This window comes from Molothrus ater, chromosome Z (assembly GCF_012460135.2).
Source record: "Molothrus ater isolate BHLD 08-10-18 breed brown headed cowbird chromosome Z, BPBGC_Mater_1.1, whole genome shotgun sequence".
Taxonomy (NCBI): domain Eukaryota; kingdom Metazoa; phylum Chordata; class Aves; order Passeriformes; family Icteridae; genus Molothrus; species Molothrus ater.
Window position 1 is genome coordinate 47438319 of NC_050511.2, and position 24059 is coordinate 47462377.

The 24059-nt window shown below is 46.2% G+C and overlaps 1 long non-coding RNA gene across 1 annotated transcript; it reads right to left on the reverse strand.

Moving 5' to 3' along the window:
• Window positions 1-434: 434 nt before the first annotated feature.
• LOC118699796 (uncharacterized) lies at window positions 435-23038 on the reverse strand. The gene is made up of 3 exons (XR_004982121.1): window positions 22974-23038; window positions 2661-2742; window positions 435-2102 (listed from the first exon to the last, which is right to left on the reverse strand). It is a non-coding gene; the product is annotated as an uncharacterized LOC118699796 (long non-coding RNA).
• Window positions 23039-24059: the final 1021 nt, after the last annotated feature.

Consider the following 24059-nt stretch of genomic DNA (forward strand, 5'->3'; position numbering starts at 1 on the left):
CTCAGCTGCAAAATTGATAGGACAATACTGTGTCTAAGGTGACATAACTAAGAAAGTTCTCAAAGACAAGTGTTTGTTTTTGTTGTTTAGTTTGCAATGGAGTAATTCTAGATACAATTAAATGTGTTTGTCTTTTTTTAATAGGTGAAACCCACAGCCTTTATTTACTAGCAGAGATTCGAAGCTATTCAGGCAGATCACACAGTGCTCACGGCTAGTTAAGGAAATAAAGGTGATTGAAGTGAGAAACTGATAGAAAAAGCCTAGCTGAACCACCCCTTTCAGGGGGAAGGTAATGATGGGTGTTTTCAGAAACTTCTGTAAAGGATTCTTTGAAATACTGATTGAGAGGGTAAGTATTGCTTCCTGCTCAGTAAGCACCAGAATGAACACAATAATGATTTACAGAAAAGACCAAATACAGAGGTATCATCTTCTCTTTTATTCAACTTTTATTGGGGTGTAAAAACAATTCCAGATATGTTTCCTGGAAAGTAAAAATAAAAATTTTCATATATATAGTTTGTAAAAGGGGTTTATTGGTTCAGATCAGTTCAGAACGGTGTTCACTAGTCTTATGAGCTATTCACAGTATTCATAGGCTTTGTCAGTTACATGCTTTTTTTTTTTTCTACAAAAACAGGTAAGGTTTTAGGGAAGCATGCAAAGAAACAATGTCTAAGCTTCTCACATAATACTTCATCATAGCAAAGCAAACTTCGAAATGCATGGAGGTATGGAGTCATCCTGAGAAAAATGAGTAAGTTTTAGTTCTGAAACAGTGAATTGCAAGTGTTCTGGGAGTTTAAGCATGTTACTTTCCATTACCAGAAAACTTTAGCAGTGGTGCATTTTTCGCTGTGTGTGGGAGCTCCACACCTGTGGTAATCTGAAAGGAAGCATCATCTCCTCCCTGCTGTAGCAAACAGATGCACCAGGCAATGTGGTGCCCGAGGGATTAGCGTCCTGCTATTCATTTGGGCCTTTTCTGAGTGACAGGTAGACTCTGTGCTTTGGCACTAGAGCTTTGGCAGACATACTCTAGGTATTACTCACCATACAGCATTGTCAGGATGTCAGATTAAAGCACACCGAACCTGCAGATAAAGCCATGTTTCTTTGTTGCCTGTAACTCCTTCCAGTAGCTCACTTTTTATCCCAAGATAATAAAAGCATCAATGCTGCTTTTTTTCCTAATTAGTAAAACTATGTTTACAGGGGACTGTCAGTCTCTTTTCTTCATGATACCTATTTTATTGTCTGATCAATAATACATGAACTTTCTAACTCTAGGAGTTTACAAAAGACGGATTTCCCTGTTAATTTTCACATATGAAAAACTCCTTTTGCTGGTGCCGGTATTAAATGATGAGTGGGTGTAGTTTATCACAATAATAGGGTGTTCAGATGGTGGACACAAAACCAATGTGCTGATCCCTAGGCTGGCCCTAGGCTGGGCCAGCACCAAAGGATCAAACTGACAAAAACAAAGTTCCTGTCTGCACACGATGATGTTTTAGGAATGGAAATCTTCTGGCAAAAGTTATTTTGGAATTTTTGATCACTACTTTTGAAGTTGAAAAGATGAAATTATGGATTTCATAGGTGAACTGTTAAATGAGTGAAAAGCTGGATGGGCTGTCAGGTTTAAGGACAGGGGTCCATCAGTAAGAGTAGCTGGGAGACAGCTACATGTACAGTTTCTCAGGGTTTAATACGAGGCCAATATTTTTAACATCTTGAGGAACGACATAGAAGAGGGGATGGAGGGCACTGGGGATTGTTTCACACTGGGGAGCAGCTGGAGAGGAACACAGCCCTTCAGAGGGGCCCCAACAGGCTGCAGAAATGGGGTGCCAGGAAGCTCTTGAAGCACAACGTGAGCAAAGGAGGTGTCCTGCCCATGGCTCTGAGAAGCCCAGCAGTGAATGAGGCCCTCAGTCCGGACAGAAGGGCTGCAGTCCTGGTGGAGAGCAAGGCATGTCAGCAGTGAACTTGGGCTGAGCAGGGCCTGGGTGGCCCTTGGAAGCCAGTGGAGCCATCCACTGCTTGATTGCTCTGATCAGGCAGCATCCCCAATTAGATTCAATCCAAGAGAGTTTCTGAGGAAACAGAGATGAAATCATCACGCATCATCATCCAGTTCTTGGGCATCGTCCAGAGAGATGGTGGGATCTCCATCACTGGAGATAACCTGATCTAGCTTTGTGGCCAGCCATGCTTAGAGCAGATTGTTAGAACAGGGACCTCCAAAGATGGCTTCCAATCTGAACTTTTCTGAGCTCCTTTAATTGTGTTTCACAGGACTCTTTAGCAGGCCTAAAGTTGAAATGGAGACTTTCTTTTGACTGAATGCAGTTTCTTGTGCCATGCCCAGGAGGCCTGTGCTGAGATGAGGTGGTGACTTACAAACAAGAGCTCTCACAACAGGAGGGTGGCAACTAGGGCCCAGAACACACTTCTGTCTTGCCTCTTTCTGATACTTCACAAAACCCAAACCCAGGAGAAATGATGTTGAAAGAAAACAGAGTGCTGAGGCAAGACTGTCCCTCTGTAGCAACACCTGCATCCTAGAGAGTACACAAGACCTGCCCAAAAATCAACTTACCAAGAGGTGCCTCCAATAGGGGGCTGCAGGAGACTAATGAAAAACTTCATACCTGGTGTCCCTCATCTACTGTGCCATCCCCAGTGATCCTGGACAGATTGCTTGGGCATAGAGCTCTCCGTGCCTGTGAACACCTGTGTGAGAGTGGGTAAGGGAAAATCTGTGAGTGCATAAGAATGAGAAAACTAGCTTGCTTAAAATTAAAGTGGCTTTCCTGGTCCATAAAAGCTGAGGCAGATAAACTGGTTGCAGATGTGCTGAGGAGACCCAGTCACAAGAAATCACTAAGCACCAATAAAGGTGACCTAGGGATTCCTGTGTGTGCATACAAACATTTTGATAACAGAGATCAACAGTGAGTCAATGATGTAAAACCTGATTTGTAGCAGTTCTCTAACCTGACATGAAACAAACCTGAAACACACATGGAAAGTAGACCTGACCTTCCTTCCTACCAGGAACACATGGAAAATTCTTCTAGGTAGCTACGCATTATGTTGCAGAAAATGCTGTATCAGAGCAACTTCTGAAAGGAATGAATGGAAAGCACACATGCCAATTTGACAGACACTGCTGCAGACTGAGTAATCCCATTGGGCTGCTGATGTATATTTAGCTCTTCAATTAAGAGCCAGTCCTACACTTGGTACTCACATAAGTGAGCCCCAGGGTCACGTAAATAATCCTCAGGATTACTCAGAAATTATTTTTTAAGGCATGATTAACACATGACTGGGAGCTGCAGGCTGTGCACATAGAATCATGGAAACATTCAGGTGGGGGGCACATCTGAAGGTCTTTATTCCCATTCCCCTTTCTAAGCTCAAATGCCTTCAAAACAAAGTCAGCTTGGTCAGCACCTTGACCAGCTAAATTTTGAATATGTCCAGCTGTGGACGTCCCACCACCTCTTTTGGCCCTGTCCCAGGGCTGCACCACTGTTGTTTCACTCCTTATGTGCAAACAGAATTTCCTATGCTGCAATGTGTCCCTCTTTGTCCTTTATGACAAAGGTGAAAACAAGACTTTTTAAAACAAGACATCCCTGTGAACTTCCGAGAGAAGGTTGGTAGCTGTCTGTAAGTCACTGGACATCTGCAATTACGGCTTCCCTGAGACATCCCTTCTCCATGCCAACAAAGCCTGATTCCTTCCATCCCTCCTCTCCACCAGACCTACCCACCATATCTGTGGCCTTGCACTGATCTCTCTTCAGTCTGCCAACAAATGATGCCTGCTCCCACCCCTGATGTGTACACAGGAATTGTGGCCACCCTGAGAACCAAAGGTTTTTCTGAAGATACTCTAATGCTTCTATGGCTGTATGCACTGGTCTGTTCATACAGACTAGAATTGGTGCCTGCAATGATGGCTCATGTCCTCTCTCGTGTGAAAGAGGGAACAGCAGGGGCCCACACGGGAAGGAGGTGCTGTTTGCCATGCAAGGCATTAAGCAGCAGGAGTGTGGGCAGTCCAGACCTTGTGGTGGACACTAGTGATGGACGTCTGGACTCTGGACAGGTTAGAGAATGATACTTAGAGGTAGGATTTCCTCCTGGCACTTTGGCAGCACAGCTGTCTGACCCCCCTCCCCGTCAGCACTGAACAAATGTGTAAATAAAGCATGCTACTTCTCTGTTACAGGTCCCACTCTCTCCTTTATTAGTTTGGCTTCATCTCTCTCCACCCCCATCCTTTATTTTCTTTTTACTGACAAAATGCTCAGGATTGCATGGATTTCTTCAATAGGCATTGACCATGGAAGTCATGACGCTGTGGCTCTAAGTACTGACCAGCTGCACAGAAACCTGTTTGGCTTAGGCAAATGACTATTTGCTAGCAGTGTTGCCATTTGCTTTCCAATATAGGTACAAGCTGCAGACGTTAACTGTAGAGCAATGCTGCAAAATCTGTTGCACAATGCTGCAAAATCTGTAGGCCAGATCTTTCCCAAGGACTACTCCAGCCAGCCAACAGTACAGTAATCATATCAGGTATGAATTCACATTATCATTCGAGAAGAAGTATACATGGGCTCTCTCTGTGATGCTCTGAAATATGTCAGTATAACTTAATATCTGAGGAATTAAATACTCTGAATTGCTGAGAGAGAAGAAGAATTGGATTTCAGTTTTTGAAATTTCACTGAAACTGGTAACACAGCACACTCACTGCTCACAAGTTCACTAGTTGTGGTGTGGATGGTTTTAGCCTATTGCACTGATTTCAGGTGCATTCAGTATTTTAAATATTCTCATCACACTGCAGTCATGTTCTCCACCCAGCACAATGCAAAGTTATTTATTCCTGCCGAACGCAGCGTCTTTCTGCCTGGGGGATGATGACCAGACTTCTGTGGAACACTGTGGGGTTGTGCTCCTTCCTGTGAAGCTCTGACAGGAGCAGTCCAGGCTGCAGTGGAAATGGCTTGCCCTTCATGGCCACCTTTGCAACTTCCAGCTTAGCCCCATGGCCTCTCAGAGACTGGCAGCTCAAGTTCAAGACCTAAAATGCCTGCTTCCCTGGGCAGGGCAGCCCACAGTCTGACCTTGGGTTAAAAAGTAGTTTTTTGCAGATGTCAGCTGTACTTCATGTGAGAGAACAAGCCTGAAGCAAGGTGTAGGAGTAAGGTCAAGTGCACATAAAAAATATACAAGCATTTCTGATATCTCTGTGTGGTGCTGAGGAGCATGCAGGTATTGCTGATTAACCTGGAGTTTACAGGAATCATACAGAAATGAATGTCAGAAACCCAGGACTGGCCTGGCTGAACCCCCAGGAATGCTCCAGCATTTGTTCCTCGGCTGTACTTGTTTAGGCAAACCAGACAAAAAGTACCTGATTTAGTCTGAAGAGGGAAGCTGGAATACAAGGTAAACATGTATGGGCAGCACTCCGGAGCAGCTTGACTTTCAAGTTTTCTGAGAGCAGTCATGCCCACAGAGCCAGTAATGAGAAGGAATTTGTTTGCTGAAAGATCTCTGAGGCTCTGTAACTCTTTTCCAGGTGGGGGCATTCGGACGATGAATGAAGCATTTTCTGTCTGGGACAGTAAATATTTAACTGGAAAGTTTAGAAAGATCCATATTTCTGTTTTCAATACCTTCTCAAAGGAAGTTTTTTTTCCTGCAGTTACAAAATGAAAAAAATCACAAAAAAGACGATGGAGCCTAGGAACCAGAGAAGCCAGAAGAGCTTTGTCCCTCTGTAATGCATTGTAGTCCTGCATTACCTTCTCTGCAGCATGCGCAAGAAACCTGCAGCAACTGTCTCTGACATCCACAACATGCTGCAGAGAATGTCTGCCTCCCTATTCAATTTTATTTGAGCACTCCCCAAATACCATTTTTCACATTAGATATACTCACTGAATGCTCTGTGCTTTTCCTTCCTTGGACAATCAAGCAACACAAAATGTGGCCTGCATAAAAAAGTTATGAGAGAGGCAAGATTTTTACATGAAAATGTCTTTCTCAGGTTTTCCCACTGATTTGTCTGGCAGCTTTTGGAAATGAGACTGGCATCATCAACTACCTGGAATTTTCTGGCATGCAGTCTTTAGCGGTCTGGTATCTAGCCTGCTAGGATGCATCAGGATAGTTTGTTATAGCACCTTAGTGTGAAGAACCATGGCCTTTGGAGCCCTGATCTATGTGGCAGTGAGAGTTTCCAGTGATTTCAGCAGAAACTAGTTACTCCCAAGCACTGAAACCAGCTAAATCCTTCTATTCACTCACTAGGGTATGCTTCATGGCTCATCCTGGAGAAGTAGCTGCAGAAAAACAGTCTTAACAGTCCTTCTCTGGTTCAGGAAAGGCTGTGTCTTACATTATATCTACTGTGTCACAGACAAAAGCTGTGTGTGATTAGGGCCACAGCACATTTTGTAGTCAAGCACAGTGGGAAACAGAAGTCCCGGAGGTCTGCATGGTCCCCCACTCCAGCCAACTCAAGGGCCTTCACCTCTCCGGCAGGATACACACGGTGTCGCCAGGGAAATGCCTGCCTAGCCAGCTATGACAAGGAGGCTTGAATCCACACTTAACCACTCAACAGCTCATGCAAGTGGAGACTGGAGAGAGGATCTGCTGGAGACAGAGTGTTCTTAGGATGGTAATGCAGCCTGTTCTGCTCACACAGAGAGCAGTGTGTCTCTTCAGAGCTAAGCACCAGAAAGAGGAGTATGAGAAGGACAGAAATAAGAGACCAAAAAAATCTACAGGGAGTTTAAGTGGGCTTTTTCAGGGGATTACCACTTCTCTGCAGCACATTTCCATTGATCTTGATGGTGGTGGGTGGGTTGGCTGGGTGGGATGTTGGCTGGGTGTCTGGGCTGCTTCTTCGGGGTGGTTCACTTTCTTGTTGAAAGTGGTCAGAAGCTATCCTTTTTGCACTTGAGTGACCCATGATGGAAGAGAAGGGTGCTGGGCTTGTTCAGCCTGGAGAGGAGAAGGTCAAGAGGGTACTAAGCTGCTGTCACCCAGTCCACTGTCCCACAGGGTTACATGGGAGAGAGAGACACGGACTATTGATAAGGTCCACGGGGAAAAGACAAGAGATGATAGGCACAGGCTGCAACAGGGAAAATTCTTGTTGGACATATGGAAAAAAACCTCTTTTTATGAGACTGGTGCAGGTCTAGGATAGGCACCAGAGAGGTGGTGAGATGTCTGTCCTCAGAGATTCCCCAGACAGACAGGGTAAGGCCCTGGGCAGCATGACCTAGCTTTTGTCAGCACTGCTTTGATCTGGTAGTTGGGCTTAAGACCACCAGATGTAAACTTTTCTGCAATTCTTCAATGAATTCCATAGCGATCCTTCTGAAGCTCATCTCTCCATCCTACAAGCAACAACAATATGTGGCACAGGATCCTGTAAGAGGCTTGGGGAGATGTAGGGATGTAGGTCTGCACATGCCTCCTGCTGAGAAGGGAAGTGCCACATACTCCTCCTTTGCTGTCCTTCCCGTCACCCCCCTGATGACTGATACAAAGACCTCAGAAAGCAAAGCTAAACCTTTCACCACAGGTGCTTCATGTTAAAAATGTTAAAAAATTATGTCACGCATGCTAGTGGTGTTTGATTTCTATATAGCAAAGCCTGTCACACCACTGATCTTTGGAGGAACAGTCATGATGCAGCAGCCAAAACAGCCTCAGATCTCAGCTGCTGGTGATTTCTCCATGTTCTGTGCAGGTGAGAAGAGGCATGAAGAGCACAGAGAAACAAGGGCTTCTGCAGAGCAGGAAAGGCAGCAGTGAAGTTGCCGTGCACGGCTCAGCTGGAAGTTTCCATTGACTTGGAAATGATACACTGAGCTTGCAGCAGAATGCTGCACTACAGGCTGCATGTGGAATGAAAATCAGGAAACCTAGGCAGTTTTCTCTGCTGCAGAGAGCACAGGTAGAAGCTGTTGGCAAAGCTAACTGGCTGAATATGAAACCTTGTGGTAGGCATGTGCTTCTCTTCCTCTACTATTTAATAAGGCCTGGAGCTCAGAGACTGCTTCAGAGCAGAGATGGCACCCTCCTGGGCCTATGTGGTGTGAGAGACACTAGCAGAGGGGCCTGGCTTTCCTTGCCTCCTCAAGAAGGAACTGGGTACAATCCTTTTTCCTGGAAGAGAAACCCAGATGGGAAAAAGATAAGGCTTTGGCCAGTGATGGCATTGCTGTATGCCTCTAGAAGGATGGAGGTGAACAGACAAGTGAGAGATCAGGCATGGCTGGGATAATCAAGGTAGGCTCTGGAGCCTTACAGACATGGTCTGGAGATAAAGAGGGCTGTCACTGGCAGCATATTTCTCAATTTTGTGTTTCATGCCTGTGAGTCACCAGCAAGCTGGAGGAACAGCTCAGGCAAGGATCCCCCCACGCAGAATTGTGTGTGAGCCAGTTTCCTAGTGAAACTGCAGAGCACAGCACCATTGGGGTATCATCTGGCAGTACCTAGTTGCAGCTAGCTCAGTCCACTGGGAAGTGGCTCTCCATGAGTGTGGAAGGCTGAGTTTGAGCTTCACTGGAATACCTCTTTTTTATTTTAGTTAGTCTTTAAACATTTGTTTTACAACTGTAAATGGTTTTTAACAAATTCTGCACAAACTTCTCAACTAGTTTTAACAAAAAACCCCCATACCTTAAGTTTATCACCTTTTAACAAAGGATTTGCCATTTTTGAGAGGAACTTCTCTCTCAACAAAGTGATGGATTGCTCCCCTCTGCCTGAGCGTTTCCTAGACCTCTCTAAATGTCTGTTCCACACCTTTTCCTTGGGAGGGAAGCCAGCAAAGTTGCAAGATGTTAAGTTGAAACATGTTCTAATCTCAGCCCCATGAGACAGAAACTGTAGGGAAGGAGTTTGAGGATCATTTTGTGGTTTCTTGGAGGCAGCAGACATAGGTGATACAACACTGGAGGAGAACGGGCATCTGAAGAACTTCCCAGGGAGGCTCACAACATGCTCTCTTGCAGCAGAGTCTGTCCTAGCCCAGTGCCTTGAGAGGGAGTCTGGAGCACCCAGCAGCTGGCATCTCTTGCTTGCAACAACACCAACAAAAATAAAATTTTAGGACTGTTGATGTTATGCTGGCTTCAGTCTCAGGGATATTAAACTCAAAAGTCTTTACGGCGCCATGTCCCACAAGAGACAAAGGAAGTGGACAACGGAGAGACAGGACACAATGAGTAACAAGTCCTCTCCTGAAGTGTAATAACTCCAAGCTCTCCTCACCTGTTTCCCCAGAGTCCTGGGGGCTGGATGCTGTCTTATCCCAGGCTGCTGCTCTGGCTGGTCACTGCAGATTTGCTGCCAGTTTCTTTTTGTCAGCTCTCCCGGCACAGTGGCACACACACACAGAGTAATCCTTGCTGCTACAGAATGCGTATCAAACAGATGGTTTCACTTTTTCAGATTTTTAAATTTAGGGAGTTTGCACCCACGGCATATTTAGGGGTGGTGACCCACCTACAGTACATTAGCTGTCTTTCACTTTTGTCTGGTATCACAAGCACAAGCTGCCTTCCGCTCCCCAGGATTTCTCCCCTCACAACCAAAATGCATCAGAAATTATCATGACAAGCTAAATACACTGCATGTGTTTGAGGTCTGCCCACAAGCTCCTTTCTCTTCTCTCCAGCAAATGTCATCTGAGCTTTTGGGCCTCTCTCTTTCTAGAGCTCAGAGAGCCTTTGCCAACCATCCTTATGTAAATGGAAAATTTATGCACACACCCCCATGCATGTGCAGTCATCCCTTCTGCTTGCTGATATACTCTCTGTCAGACGTCTCAGTTTTTCCAGTCAAGGCCTCTGTTTCCAAATATACTTTTCTGGACAAATTTTGAGGACTCTTGTGCCTATCTATTAAATCCAGGGCTAACAAAGTGGAGTTTGGCACCAGTCTTGTGCCGTTCTCCTAAGTGCCATAAGCCCACTTGATTTTAGGACCTCCCTCTCAAACAGAACTCCCATTACTGTTCACCCTTAGGACAGCAGCATGGGGACTGTGTCCATGCACTGCAACCCAATCTCCTTTCAAACAAAACTGTCTTAGCATTAAAGAAACTGTAAGCTATATCTATGTATCAGTACCGCACTTTTCATCTCATCCCCTGACATTATTGTAAAAGTGGGATAACTCTGTTAAGATTCTATTTGATATCTCTTCCATCACAATGCATGGCATTTTACTCACATAAACTGAGCCAAGCAACTGCCCTCTGAGCTTATCCCCCACAGCATACTCCTCAGAGGGGCATGGGTTCCCCATCCTTTGACAAGAAACTGCAGGAACCACAGACAGTGCAGTGAAGATGGCCAGGAGATCACATATGAAGACCTACAACAACCCCAATGACATATGGACCGCCCCAAAAGTGCTGAAACATCTTGACTGTGTAAGAGACCTTGGGCTGGAGGAAGCAACACTAAGTTTAATCTCCTTTCCACTTGGCTTCCATCTGAAATCTGTAGCAGCCATGCAGAAATCAGGGAAATATGACTAATACTAACTTACACCCATGAGTGATCCTGGTTTCTCATCAGTCCTGCCCAAACTTCAGCTAAAGGCGCAATGTAAACAGGAGGAAGATAATTATAGCAGCCAAATGGCTTTGCGAGTCCACTTAATCTCATTTTAGGTGCCTAATAAGTATCCCTTGAATATCTGTGATCTACTTGTCACATGGATTAAAAAGCAAGCAATGGATAAAAAAATAACTCTGTGGAAAGTTCTTTTTCCCACTATTCCTGACACAGATCCAGCAGACATCTGTTCTTGTTGGTGCATTACTCTGAAGTAAAGTAGCCAAAGATCTAGGTAGGGGAAGATGCTGTTTCTGGTGAACTTTACAGCTGATGGAAGCACAAGTGGACTGGTACCTACGCAAACACACTGTATTGTGCCACACTTCCCACACATGGAGGATGCACTACTGTCAGCAATTTTTGGAGAGTGGGGACTCACTGAAATGCATAAGAAGGATTCAGTTAAACCACTTCAGCCCACAGGTGAGCCATGGGAGTGAGCGTTCCTCTCTGAGCAGCTCTAAATTGCCATGGATGGGCTCTTCATTACAGATAGACCAGCCCACTCGTTACAACAATACAATGGTGGTGGGATTATGATCAGAAACTGCATCCCTCCACACTTGAAGGAACTGGCAATTAAAAAGTTTTTAAAAAACAATTTTTAGAATGGTCCACCTGAGAAATGGTGCACCCATCTCACCCTGCTTCTCCTGAACTCTCTTCTTCCTGTGAACACTGATTTTCAGCATGCAAATGTCTAGAGAGGGCAAGTTTCTGACTGTGCATGGCAGCAAGTGAGCCAGGCTACTTATTTCACTTCACTTGGACCAAAAGGAAACCTTCCTCTTCCTTTCAGAGGGTAGTGGGTTTTTTCACTAATTAAAAAAAGAAGAAGAAAATAAAAACAGCTCAGGGTCAGTTTCAAACTGAAAGCTTCTCGTGAAACAAGAAAGCAAAGGAATTCCTTTGGAAAATGTAAAAATGTGTTGTTTCCACTTTCAGGAACTTTTACTCCTCTCTTTTCAATTAAAACCGTTTGTCAGTTTGGATCAAATTCAAGAAATAATTTAGTTTGCCACCAAAGCATACCTTTATAGTCTGAAGTGTGCATCTAGAAACTCCAGCAGTGGTATGGACCCTGCTTGTCTGTCATGATAGTGCTCCTGTGTGCAGTGAGGGGGCTGGTTTTGAGTATCACTATATGTAGAGCTAAATGGACCAGTTTCAGCTGTGGTACAGGATTACCAAACCCACCTGCTTCAGCTAGAGCATACCTCTTAAAAAGAGGCAGTCTGAATCTTAAGGCTACATAATTAAATTACTGATGAACTGAGATCCATAATCTGAGTGCTTGCTGACGGACTTCTGTTTCAAAAATGTAAGAAATTCCTAAATAAACAGTGAGGAGCTGTTATATTTGGAAATGTGTAACTTTGAAATTTAGGAGGAATTGTTTTGCTTGTGTGCAAAGGCTGTAACAAGTCACTTAAGCCTCAAGTACCAGACCCAAATCTGGGTACCACTTACCAGCAAACAGAAGGTCCCACCAACACTGCCATTTGTTTGACATGGGAATTTCCCTCCAAATATTCCAGGCTACAGATCTCTCAACCATCTCACAAGACAGGAATGTGAGGACACCAGAAGCATGCTCCAGGCCTGCCCAGTCGTTCCTGGGCAGGGACTGCACAGGAGCCCAGCCAGGTCCCAGGGCTGTCTCTGACACCCATTTTTGTGTTGGTTGGTGTCCAGCGCTTGTGCTCACCTTGGGCACATGAAATTAAAAACCCCTGTCTCCAGGATCCTTTATGAAGTCTGTTGAGCTGTGAGTATGGATTCCAATAGCTGGGCATCCCCTATGTGCATCGTTTCCCTTGTGGTCACGGACCTGGAAATATGCTCCTTTCCACTGAAGACTGTTTAATACAAATACCAGACTCACTGCTAGGATTTTCTCCATTCTCAGCGCAAAAAAAAAAAACAAAAAAAAAAAAAAAAAAACAAAAAAAACCCAAAAAACCAAACCCAAAAAAACCCCAAAACAACAACAACAACAAAAAAAAAAAAAAAAAACAACCCAAAACTATTTTCCTTTGATGGCCGAACCACAGACATACTATGAACAACCTCCAACAACAACAATGAGTATTGCTGGAATTTAAAAAGAGGATAAGTGGAAAGGACATGACAATCAGTAGCTTTTTGAAATACAGCAGGGGAAGGAAGAACCCACTTTCCCTACTAAGGCCTCGTTTCACTTTTAATTTGGTATATTCAACTCCTGTATATATATATTGACAATACTGATGACACTTGTGATTAATTATTAATACAACCCTTAAGAGGCTGAGCTGTGAGATAAGACACACTATCCAGGGTACAAACATAGAACATAAATGGGGGGCAAGCACAGAGCACAGGGAGGTGGAAAGACAGGAGCAAGATAGCTTTGGTAAGTCTAAATAATTGTCTGCTGTTTTTCACAGGTACTTCAGAAAGGAAAGCTTTAGAGAAAATTTGGGAGAAATTTAAAGGAGAAAATTGAGAAACACAGTGATAACCTGCAAATAAAGCATTGAGAAAGGGAAATTATGTTTAACCAGTGGAATGGATGGAGATCTTGAAAATGTTTGTTTCTTCCTATCAAATGCAACTCCTAACAGGAAACCTTATTTCAGGTAAATGCAGTCAGACATTTTAAGAATCAGTACAGGAAAACTACAGTCACAGTTGTGGGCATGTCTGTGGGAAGATCCTGCAAGGTTGGCTGGTTTGCTTTTAAGGGGTAGGACTTTAATTTTATACCTTGCAAAAATCACGAAGTTGATTGAAGCCAAAATTCACAGATGGGAGGGAAAGAGACAGCAGTCTGCTCTTGAGGGAGGATTATTCTGTCACACAGGACACAATAGAGATCTCTTCTTTACTACTTTAACTAGTTTTGCTTCATGCTGGCATTCCTGCTTCAGAAAGGCACTGTCATGGGAAACGGATTCTGCCTGGAGACCAGACATTGTTCAGGATATCCCTTCCACCTCCGCGTGCTATTCAGCATTAACACAGCCGTAAGCAAAGCCCTGAGACTATTGAAATTTCTTTCTTCATCTCCCCCTTTTTCTTTGACAAATGTGTGACAAGGATGCAATTGTTTGAAAGCCCAGTGATGGAGAAAACAGAGAGCGAAGCCTTCAGACGTGCCTCAGTGATTTAGAAGCCTTCCCCCAAGACTTGTGAAAAAGGTCACGGGAGGTCTTCCATAGGGTTCAGCTTCCCAGCAGGGCTCTAGATGCCAATGTAAAGGCACTTAAATTCCTTTAACAGCTGACCCCTTTGTGGATGTTCCCACCTAGGATTATCCTGGCTCTTGGGCTGAAGAATAGCCCTTAGCCAACTAATGGATCACAGGCCCTTCCTTTGAATATCTGCAGTTTGTGTTGGGTAATCGCCCATCCAGCCGGCAGGAAGTTGTTCCTTCATTTAAATGACAAAAGCTTTTGAATGATGAAGATAAGAGTTCTTCTGATGAATCATGGGCAGGGCTGGTTTGGGAAATATTGTTTCATGCTACCCAGAAGTTACTCAGCAGCTTGCTGGTAATGTAGCCTGAGCACAGGGAATGAAGCTCAGGCACTGATCTGTGCATACATTCCCCTGTCAAAGCCCAGCCCAGCCCCAAACCAGGCATTTTCCCCTGCAGCTGCTGGGGCACATGGTGCCTGAGGGGCTCTTGGTGTGAGCAGACACGTGGACCCAGCTTCTGCTGGGCAATGGAGAACTCCAGGAACGTGTCTGCAGTGGAAATTTCACGGACACCAACTCCCTCCCCAGGGTACTGTTGCTCTGCCTCCCAAAGGGAGAGCACTCTCCCTCCCAAACCCAGCACTCCCAAACTCCATGCACTGGGCCCCCCATGCCAACTCCTTCTTTGCCCATGGACAACCCTTTCCCACCTTCCCCCCCTTTTACAGAGCAATTCTTGCTCCTCCAGGCTACATGTTGCCCTCTTAGTGGGAGGGCATAAGGAGGTAGTGTCAGACCCTTCCATTAAGGCTAAGCTATTAAAAGATCAGTGGGCCAGAAAGAGGGACCAAGGGTCAGCATCACTACTCAGAGGAGTATTTACATATTTCATGCACTGGTGGTTTCATTTACAGAACTCCAGAAGTGCTTTGAGCAAGCCAGGCACAATGGATCTCTTCTGGCAGGGGCAGCTGTGGCTGCCAGGAGACCCCCCCAGAGCCCTGTGCTATTCTGGCTGTGACTGAAAGTCCTGCCAGAAACAGGCAGGAGCTCCTCCAGGCCCAGAGCAGCACACAGTGCAGCCCATGGTGGGGTCCCAGCCACTCACAAGGCCAGAAGCCCTGGCAGCTCAAGTGTCCTCCCGTCCTTGCTCCTGCAGGTGTTGGGGGAGACGCCTGTGGGCTGCAGGGGCTGGGCACCCCAGTGAACTTGCTCTGAGCACTGGGGGCAGGTGCTCTTTCCCACCTCAGCCCCAGGATTTCACACAGTGGTAATGTGATTTCCATCTGCCCAGGAGCTGTCCTGCACCATAATACAGGGTATAGCTGCCTGGGAGAAGCTTCCTGTGCTTCCATCATTGGACCAAGACAGTTATTTGAGCAGTAGACATATATCCCAAGTCCTTCCATAAACTTCTGCACTGAACCTCCTACTCTGACTCAGAAGAAAACCAGAGAGAAATGTCTGCCTTTCTGTAGCCTCTTTCCCTAAGTGACCTCTCCTGAAAGCCCTCTAGGCTTCCAAAACAAACGAAGGGAAAAAAAAAATCAAAGAAATGGAATATGATGAACACCAAAAAAACAGAGAAGAACCTCAGGCACCATTTAGGAAAGTACTGTGTCTTCCTCCGGCACTGTGCCATCTTAGGCTTAATGCCTAGAAGGCTGGGAAAGGTTCTGGGAGAAAAGTCTGTGGTGCAGGAACATTTTAAGGGCCTGAGTGGTAATGAGTCAGTGGTGAGGTTTGGATGCAGATGTTTCCTACCTAGTACCTGCCCAATGTGCCAGACCTTCCAGGGGAAAGACAAGGGAAGCCATTATCACTGGTTCACAGAAAGGAAACAGGAGCTGAACAGATGGAACATGTGCTCAGGATAATGCCAGGAACTGGCTGAGGGGTTTGGGTGACAACGTGTAGGTTTCAGGCTCTTTGGGACATAAGATGCGGGAGTTGGAAAACTGTTCATCGCAACCCCACAGCCATTGCTGCTCTGTTGGTTTGCAGGAGAGGGAAGATAGGGTGAAAAGGGAAGGTGATGCCTTGCTCTTGATGCAGAACATTTTCTTAATAGTAAAGAAATGAGGGTAGAGGAAAAGAACAATGATCTGCCCTGGAAGACTTGTCTGAGGCCTTTGGGGGCCATCCTGTTCTATTGCTTCAGCCTCTCTGTGGCTCACTATGAGTCAGCCTCTGCTTCTCTTTGGCAGTGCTCAGGGTGCCTGGGGCCATGGGTGTAAGGGGACAGCTCAGCCCAGCTGCTTCTGTCACCAGCAGGTCCCAGGGCCACCTGTGCTGGTTGGTACTCCATAGTCACAGAGTCAGATTGGAAGTCACAGTGGGTCACATGGTCCAGCCTCACTGCTCAAGGGGCAGGGTCATCCCTGAGCACATGGCCATGTGCAACAGCTTTTGTCTGTATTTCAAGGAAGGGCGATCCACACTTCTATCTACTGGCACTCCCTGAGTCTGCTGTGGATTTTCTGTGGTGCCCTCAGAGCTTCCTTCCTTCTTTCCCTTCCTACCTCCTTCTGCAGGTTTACCTGTCCCTAGGTCTTCATAGTGCAAAAGGACTGCAGGTGGGCTTACACAAATCATGAGCCAACAGTGCAACTTTCTATCTCGAGGGTCTCTAAACTATTAGCTGGGCTTTTGCCTTGGTTTAGCTTCCCAGACAGGAGCTGGGCAGCTGAGAGATCTCCTATGGCTACATCAAACAGGAGTACAAGGAAGCTCTGAATTTCAGTGTCCCAGCATATTTAATGCTGAACTAGTTCCTAAGTCTCTCGCATAGGTGTCTGGCAGCCCCTCCAGATAAGGAGAGGGGAAAAAGCCCCAAAGCAGCAGCTGCCAGGAAAGATATTGCTGTGTAGCTGCATGAGGCCAAATGCCTTCACGTAGCGCACACAGCTCCTGCCTCGACAAGGAGGTTGAGCAATAAACTGGCAGGAATTTGATCAGGAGCTAAGTCCCAGTTTCCAAATACAGGTTGCATGGGGCCAGCATGTGGGTGCAAACCCTCTTTACGCTCTGTTTGCCCCGGTTCTGGCGCTGACCCTGCCATGAGCTCATTGGAAAACAGCTTTGTGCACAGCAGCCGCACGAGATATGAGATATCCACACCCAGCCCTGGCCCTGGAGACTCGTGCAGTGCTGAAACACCCCTCACTTGGCAGAGAGGTGAGGCAGCACCTCTGCTGTGCAAGCTGTGTAACACCTGGTACTACAGGAAGGCTTGGGACCAGAAAAACAACTGTGGTCTGTCTCTGAAGCAAGCAATGCGGGGAGAGGCTGAGGTCTATGAAGGAATCAATTCGGATGAGCATCATATGTGGACTGAGTTTTATTTTGAATTTGCCAGATGTCCATCTAGCATGGCTTTCCTGGCCAGTTACACCCTCTTTGCCCAAGGGGTGTTCTAGGAAAGGGCACACAGCAGCACACACCTCCTGATGCCACACTGATAAAAGCACTGGTGGCTACAGAGCTGGGTCAGCATCTACACTGACAGCTATGCTAAGCAGCTGGGTGTAAGAGAGAGAGGAAAGAACCCTCAAGCCCCAGAGTGTTGAAGAAAAACCCATTTCCCCATAACCACTGCCCAGCTTGCTCTGTAGGGGCATAGGACCTTGGTGTCACAGAAAGTGGCAGAATGTACTGGGAGACGAGTCCAAGCCTGCCAACAGTGCCCTCACCTGAGGTCCTTTGCTCGTGGAGGATGCTGCTTGCACCTCAGCCATGCAGCATGCGAGGCCACTGCTCCAGTCTGGGTTCTAACACCTGAAATCATTTCTCATGGCCCCCAGCCACGGAGCCAAGGGGTCATGGCGCTGCCGAGCTGCCACAACCCACCCTGTTTTTCAGGCTGTATCAGACCGAGGTTTTCAGGTTGCACCAGGAGGACATTCCTCCGGCCCCACATTCCTTGCGGGGCTAATCCTAGGGAGAATGCGCCAGCATGCACAGCAGCCCCAAGCTGCACCAGCCCCGCCGAGGAGGCACAGCTGAGCCTGCCCTGGCCCAGCCCTACCGGGCCCTGGGTGGGCTGACAGCTCCAGCAAGCCTTGAGATCCTGTTTGCTGCTTCCAGAGGTCCCGTGTGCTGCTTTCAGAGACCACTCTGCAGCTCACACCTGCCCACAGCGAAGTCTAAAGAGCAGCAAGACACAAGCTGTTGCTGCCAAAGCTGTGCCACAGGGACTCCAGCATATCACTGGCTGCCAGGCATAAGCACCCAGAGGTCCAGCGGGTCTCAGCTGGTCTGCCCATGAAGGTCAGCTGGTTTTCTCCCACCCGGGCTTGTAGATCAGGACCTCCGTCTACTGAAAGGCTGCCACACTTCTGCCAATGTTCTGGGCATTTCAGAAATATCTTCCTTTAAAACTTAGTCTTCATCTAAGTGCACCTCTCCTGCAAGTGTCATATCTCTACTAATGAGTGGGAGAAGCTGTGTTCTAGATGGATTCTCACAGCTGGGATGGAAAAGTGTCCTCTGTGGCTCCCTGATGCTTTAGCTTTTTGCTGTAACCACACCAACGTTTTTATTTTACAAGGTGAAATGTTTTAAATAATAATGGAAAAATTACTTTCTCTAATCTGTGCTCTGGAGGTGTGCTCTCTTCAGCTACTGGTCTGCAATCTGGTGGATGTGTCTGCAAAGATACCAGGTGAAGAAAGCAAGCTAAAGTAGTTAAAAGACTTGTGAAAGGACACAGGGGAAAAATATTCCTATGTCTATTATACCTTGTAGAAATCCAGCCTTCCTTTCCTGGGCCCAGATATTTAGGCTAGGCTTGTGCTTTCACCCCAACTACTTTACTGTCCTTGCCAGAGAAATCTGGTTGAAAATTACCTTAAACCTTTGTCAAAATTCCAGTGTTTCTCTGTTTGGACTTGGCCAGGGTAATCCGTGCTAAAAAGTGCAGAAAATATTTCAAAGTCCAACTTTAAAAGGATGGCCATTGCTTTATTTGTGTTTAATTAAAAATAATGATGAAATAATAGTAATTGTTTTCCAGACCCGTGGTAATTAGCAATCCAACTTACAGGTCCCATGGGAAAGAGTCTCAGTTTCTGCAACTAGTGGTGTGCTTGAATATCGTCTTGCTCTAGACATTGCCAAGGTTTTGAGTTCAGCAATTTGATGGGAGGGGGTTTCCAACTTTGACTTTGTAGCAGTTTAACTGTCGTGCTCCAAACCACAGAGTTTTACTACAGCCTCCATTTCCCTTTGTATTACCTGAACTTCTCATCTTGCTCTGCAAATCCTATGCCAGAATGAGTCATTCCTGCAGGATTAGCTCCAATTTTTCAACTCCTCTCTCAGTGTTGCCCAGACTAGTTCTGAGGAGAAAAAACTGACACGCCCCATTCAGGATGTGTAAGAAGCAAATGAAAGAAATTACCTTCAGTGTTCAGCTATTTGCACTGAACCAGCAAGAGCCACCCCATCCCTCCAGCACAGCCGAGCCCTCAGCATGGCACAGCGTCACTGACAGCACTGGGCTGGCAGCTCCAGCCAAGGGGACGCACCAATCCTCCTTCCTTTGAGTTATTCCCCCTCGCTGCTGTGGTCCATGCAGGGATGTTGGTTTGCTCCACTCCCCAGAGGGGGTGTCCCCTGAATGACCTGCGAGGGCCCCCAGGAAGGAATGGGGGCACCATGTGCTGCCCATGGGATGCACTGCCCTGGTTTTCTCTCTGGGCTCAGGGAGGCTGCACTGAGCCCAGCTGTGATCTCCTGCCTTAAGAGGGGAGGTACCTTGCGGAGGCCCCCTCTTTCTGCTGTCTGCAGAGGTCAGGGCTGCACCTCTGTGTTTAGCACCTTGCCCAGACCAGAGAATCTTCTGCTCGCTTACTGCAAGCAGATCTTAGCCCATCCCTGCCCTCAGACCTTTTCTTGTGTTCACATCTAAATAAACACTTTTTACAGGAAGAAACGGTATTTTTAAAAATTATTTTCACGTTTAAATTTCCATCTCTCCCTTGTTCTCTGTTTTTTAAAGTAATAAAGACACTCTCTGTTGTGGTTTAACCCCAGCCTGCAACTGAGTCCCCCGCAGCTGCTCACTCACTCCCCCCGGTGGGATAGGGGGAAGAACTGGAAGAGCAAAACCAAGAAAACTGAGATAGAGACTGTTTAATAGGTAAAGCAAAAGCCACACACACAGGCAAAGCAAAGCAAGGAATTCATTCCCGGTTTCCCACGGGCAGGCAGGTGTTGCCATCTCCAGGACAGCAGGGCCCCATCGCGCTTCACAGGGCCTTGGGCAGACAAACGCCATTGCTCCGAACCTCCCCCACCTCCTCCTTCTTCCCCCAGCTTTTTACACTGAGCATGACACCATATGCTGCGGGATATCCCTTGGGTCAGCTGGGATCAGATATCCAGGCTACATCCCCTCCCAACCCCGTGTGCACCGCCAGCCCCCGCTCTGGTCCGGTGACTGAGAAGCAGCAAAGGCCTGGACTCTGTGTAGGCCCTGCTCAGCAGCAACAAAAACATTACTGTGTTACCAACACTTATTTCAGCACAAATCCAAAACATAGCCCCATACTAGCCACCATTGAAGAAATTAACTCGATCCCAGCCAAAACCACGCCACTCTCACAGAGCAAATATTTCATTGTCTCACAGCAGAGTGAAGGGAAGGGAATCTCAAAAGTCTCAAAATGCTGCCACTCTGCTTCCCTTTCCAGGTCCGAAACATTAAGTGATCCTGGAAGTGATTATTAAATCACCTGGAAGATCCGTTTTCTGATAATGGGACCGCACGGTCGGCAAATCTGTGATTTGCATATGAATACCCAAACTGCCTAAGGAAAATTGTCAGAGCCAGCCGGAAGAAAGAAAACCTGAGCACCTGGCATTCTGAGTAGTCCTTCGCTTGTGTTCTCAAAGCACTTTTCTGTATCATTGATAAGATTTGAGATGATTTGACAGAAACCCCTGGAAATCGTGTTTTTACCACGTGAACAGAGAGAACTGCAGAAATGACAAAGCTTCTTCTCCAACAAAAATTTCAAGTATGGTTATACCCCAAGTTAGATCAGCTTGTTCAGGGCCATGACTAAGTAAAATTTTTAAAAGTCCGACAGACAGAGATCCCACCATCTCTTTGGGAAACCTGTCCCGTGGCACAGGCTTCACGAGAGAAATACGGACCGGTCACAGAACAAGCAAGACCAGACTGTCCAAAGTCAGAAAGAGATTTCTGAAACTTTTTGCTGTCCCCGGAAATACATGCAGTGCCCTGCCTATTTTTATTAGCAGCACAAAACTTAAAACCACTTCTTTCTCTCCAGATTACCACGACCTACGCACTTTTGGTTAGAGGTATTGCCGCAGGCAAACGCTGGGCAGACGCTTATCTAGTGTAAATCCCCACAGATCTGTTAACTTCAGCAGGATGCCAGCTATTCACTGCTTTTTCAATCTTGTTCAAAAAAAAAAAAAACCAAAAAAAAAAAACCAAACAAAAAAAAAACCAACAACCAAAACTTGAATTTGAGAAAGAATCCATTTTCTTATCTGGGGAGAGACATTTTTGTTACAGGCTCAAGCAAAACTCCAGCAGATTTCGGAAGGTATTTGTAAATAGGGCATTACTTGGTAATTACCATGGTGATTGCTGAAGGGTCAGAGAGTGGCAATGAGAACAAAGGGGCCTAGGGGGAAAAAACAGGGGCTCTTTGTAAAAGTATTCAGATTTTGTCTGCCAGCGCCAATAAGCTCGAACTATCCCCACTTTACACTTTGTTTTCTAAATAAAGACTATTTACATCCCTCAGGCATGGAATTACGGCCATGTAGCACTGAGTCCTACCGATCCCCCATCCCCAGCATCAGCCCCCGCGAGGTGAATGCATCTGTGGCCGCAGCGGCGCTCACAGCTCGCCCCGCTGCCAGGCGTAGTTTAACATCCAGCGGTGCACTCCGCACGGCTCGGGCACATGCATGCACACAATGCTGCATTTCTTTGGCCTTTTTAAGTACAATTTTTCTTTCCTCGATCAGTGCTTGACACACACACTCTCCAGCCTAGGCATTCCCCTGGCTGCGCCCAAGTGCAGGAAAGAGCCCAGAGAGGCTCCTCAGCTTTAACTGGGAGCTATTTCCAAGCTGGGGGCTTTGCCTCCAGCCGCAGGGCCACGCCGTGGCTGTGCCTTTGTCTCTGCCTGCAATCCCTGCTGCAGGCTCTGACCCGAAGTCTTTGCAGCCCAGCTCTGCCTCTGACCTGTTTTGTCGCTAAGGGCTTCCCCAGAAAGCCCCGAAGATGAGTCACAAACTTGGCACAGTATCTCCAAAAGGGCTGGGTGAAGGCCTGAACCCACCTACTGAAACAGCTTATTTCTGTTATCAAGTAGAGTCACGCAAAGCGTGCTAAAAGCTGCCGTTTCCAGGGAAGGGCAACAAGTGTTTGTTTAATAATGCTCAGTAATACAGGTTATTCAGTGATTTACCGATTTACCTTAGTTTAAAGAAAAAAGTAAGGAACAAAAAGCTCCTTTTCGTTGTCTGTGTAGACCAGTCCTAGAAAGCTGTGACATTACTTTTCATGTTTTTTTGCTTGCACTAAAGTGATGATACTGAGAGCATTTGATTCCAGCCCAAGATCCAGAGAAGACAAAACTTAGGTGAGCTTTTTTCCATCTACCCGTACAAGATTGTCTCCACAAAACAAACCTCCCAACTAGTGTTCCGTCAAAGGCTCTTCATATCCTTCCAGCTCCACCCCCAACCCTTCCTCTCCACATTCCTTGCATTTCCACGGTACTTCTCTTTCCCCTCCTTCATGTGCTCCCAGTCTTAACCCACTGCTCCCATCTACCAGCGCCTTTGCTGCCCTTTATCTTCCTCCTTGGCTGATGCACGGTCTGTGACCACGAGCGAGTGCTCTGCAAGAACCACAGTGCAGAGCATGTTTTGGGATGAGGAATTGGTTAGTAAATTACAGGGCATTGACTCTGCAATTTGTTAGCGTTTTAAATACCCATGTTTGGGTGAAACAACATGAAGAACACTGCCAACAAAGAGCACTAAGAAATTTCTCTCACCTGCACTGGGAAATTTACCTCTTAACTACAGTTTGGCCAAAATTACCTGTCCCCTCTCCATCCCATGTGTAAGTTAGAAAAAGCCATTTTCCAGGACAATGTGGCTCTGTCTGCAACAAAGAAAAAAAAAAAAGAAATATTACTTCTTTCCACATGGCATATTGAAGTAAAGCAGGATATTTGCTATAGATTTTGTTCACAACATGGCAATTAATTAAATAATTATATTTAAATAATTAATTCCCAGCTCCCAAAGCAAGCAACTAATAATTTCCTCTAAACTGCTGTATTCTATAATTTTCTATCAAGCATCAGGTTTCACTAGTAGTTGTAAAGAGGACTGAATTACTACTCTGGCAAATAGTAATTTGTCTTAAAAACATTTGTCATCAGGTAACACTTCCTGTGCACAAGCCTCAGGGTCTTTCTGACCCTGTGGGCCCTCAGCAGGAGCTTTTTTCTGTCAGATGCCAGTGACACCTGTTGGGATCCAGCAGAGCAGACTGGTCCCAGCACGGTACCTGGGAAATACTGAGTAGGAGATGTTCACCCTGCCAGAGATTCAGCCTCTCAAAACTGTTGAATGACTGCCCAAATAGGGCATTTGATAGGCAAAATAGAGCTTATTTCCATGCCAGAGGTGTCTGACGGCTATTCAAAGATACCCATCCGGATGATTTTCATGAGGTGCTGAAATTCACAGGCTTCAGGGGAGCAAGAGCCATGCAAACTTCCAAACATCTGCACACCAAAAAAAACCCAAACAAAAACCAAAAAAAAAAACCCACCAAAAAAACCCACAACCACCCAAAAAGCATAGCATAGCTGATTTTCAGCTTATAGAAGAGCCTGACTCTGCTTTGCATGTTTCCAAAAAAAGCCAGCTCCTCCTTTTTGAAGCATCTGACAGATCTGCACTACTCCCAGTGATATCTGGGGGATGCAAAGGCAAGAATGGGCAGCTTATTCTCTTGGAAACCAACTCTAAATTCTCCTTCATCAGGAGAACAAATTAATGTGTCACGGCCCATCCAGCTCAGGCTGCATCCTCACCATTCCTTGCTGCCCACATCACATGTGGTGTTTTCTATCCCTTCATTTTGTGGCTCCATGTCTTTTAGCTGAATGAGGC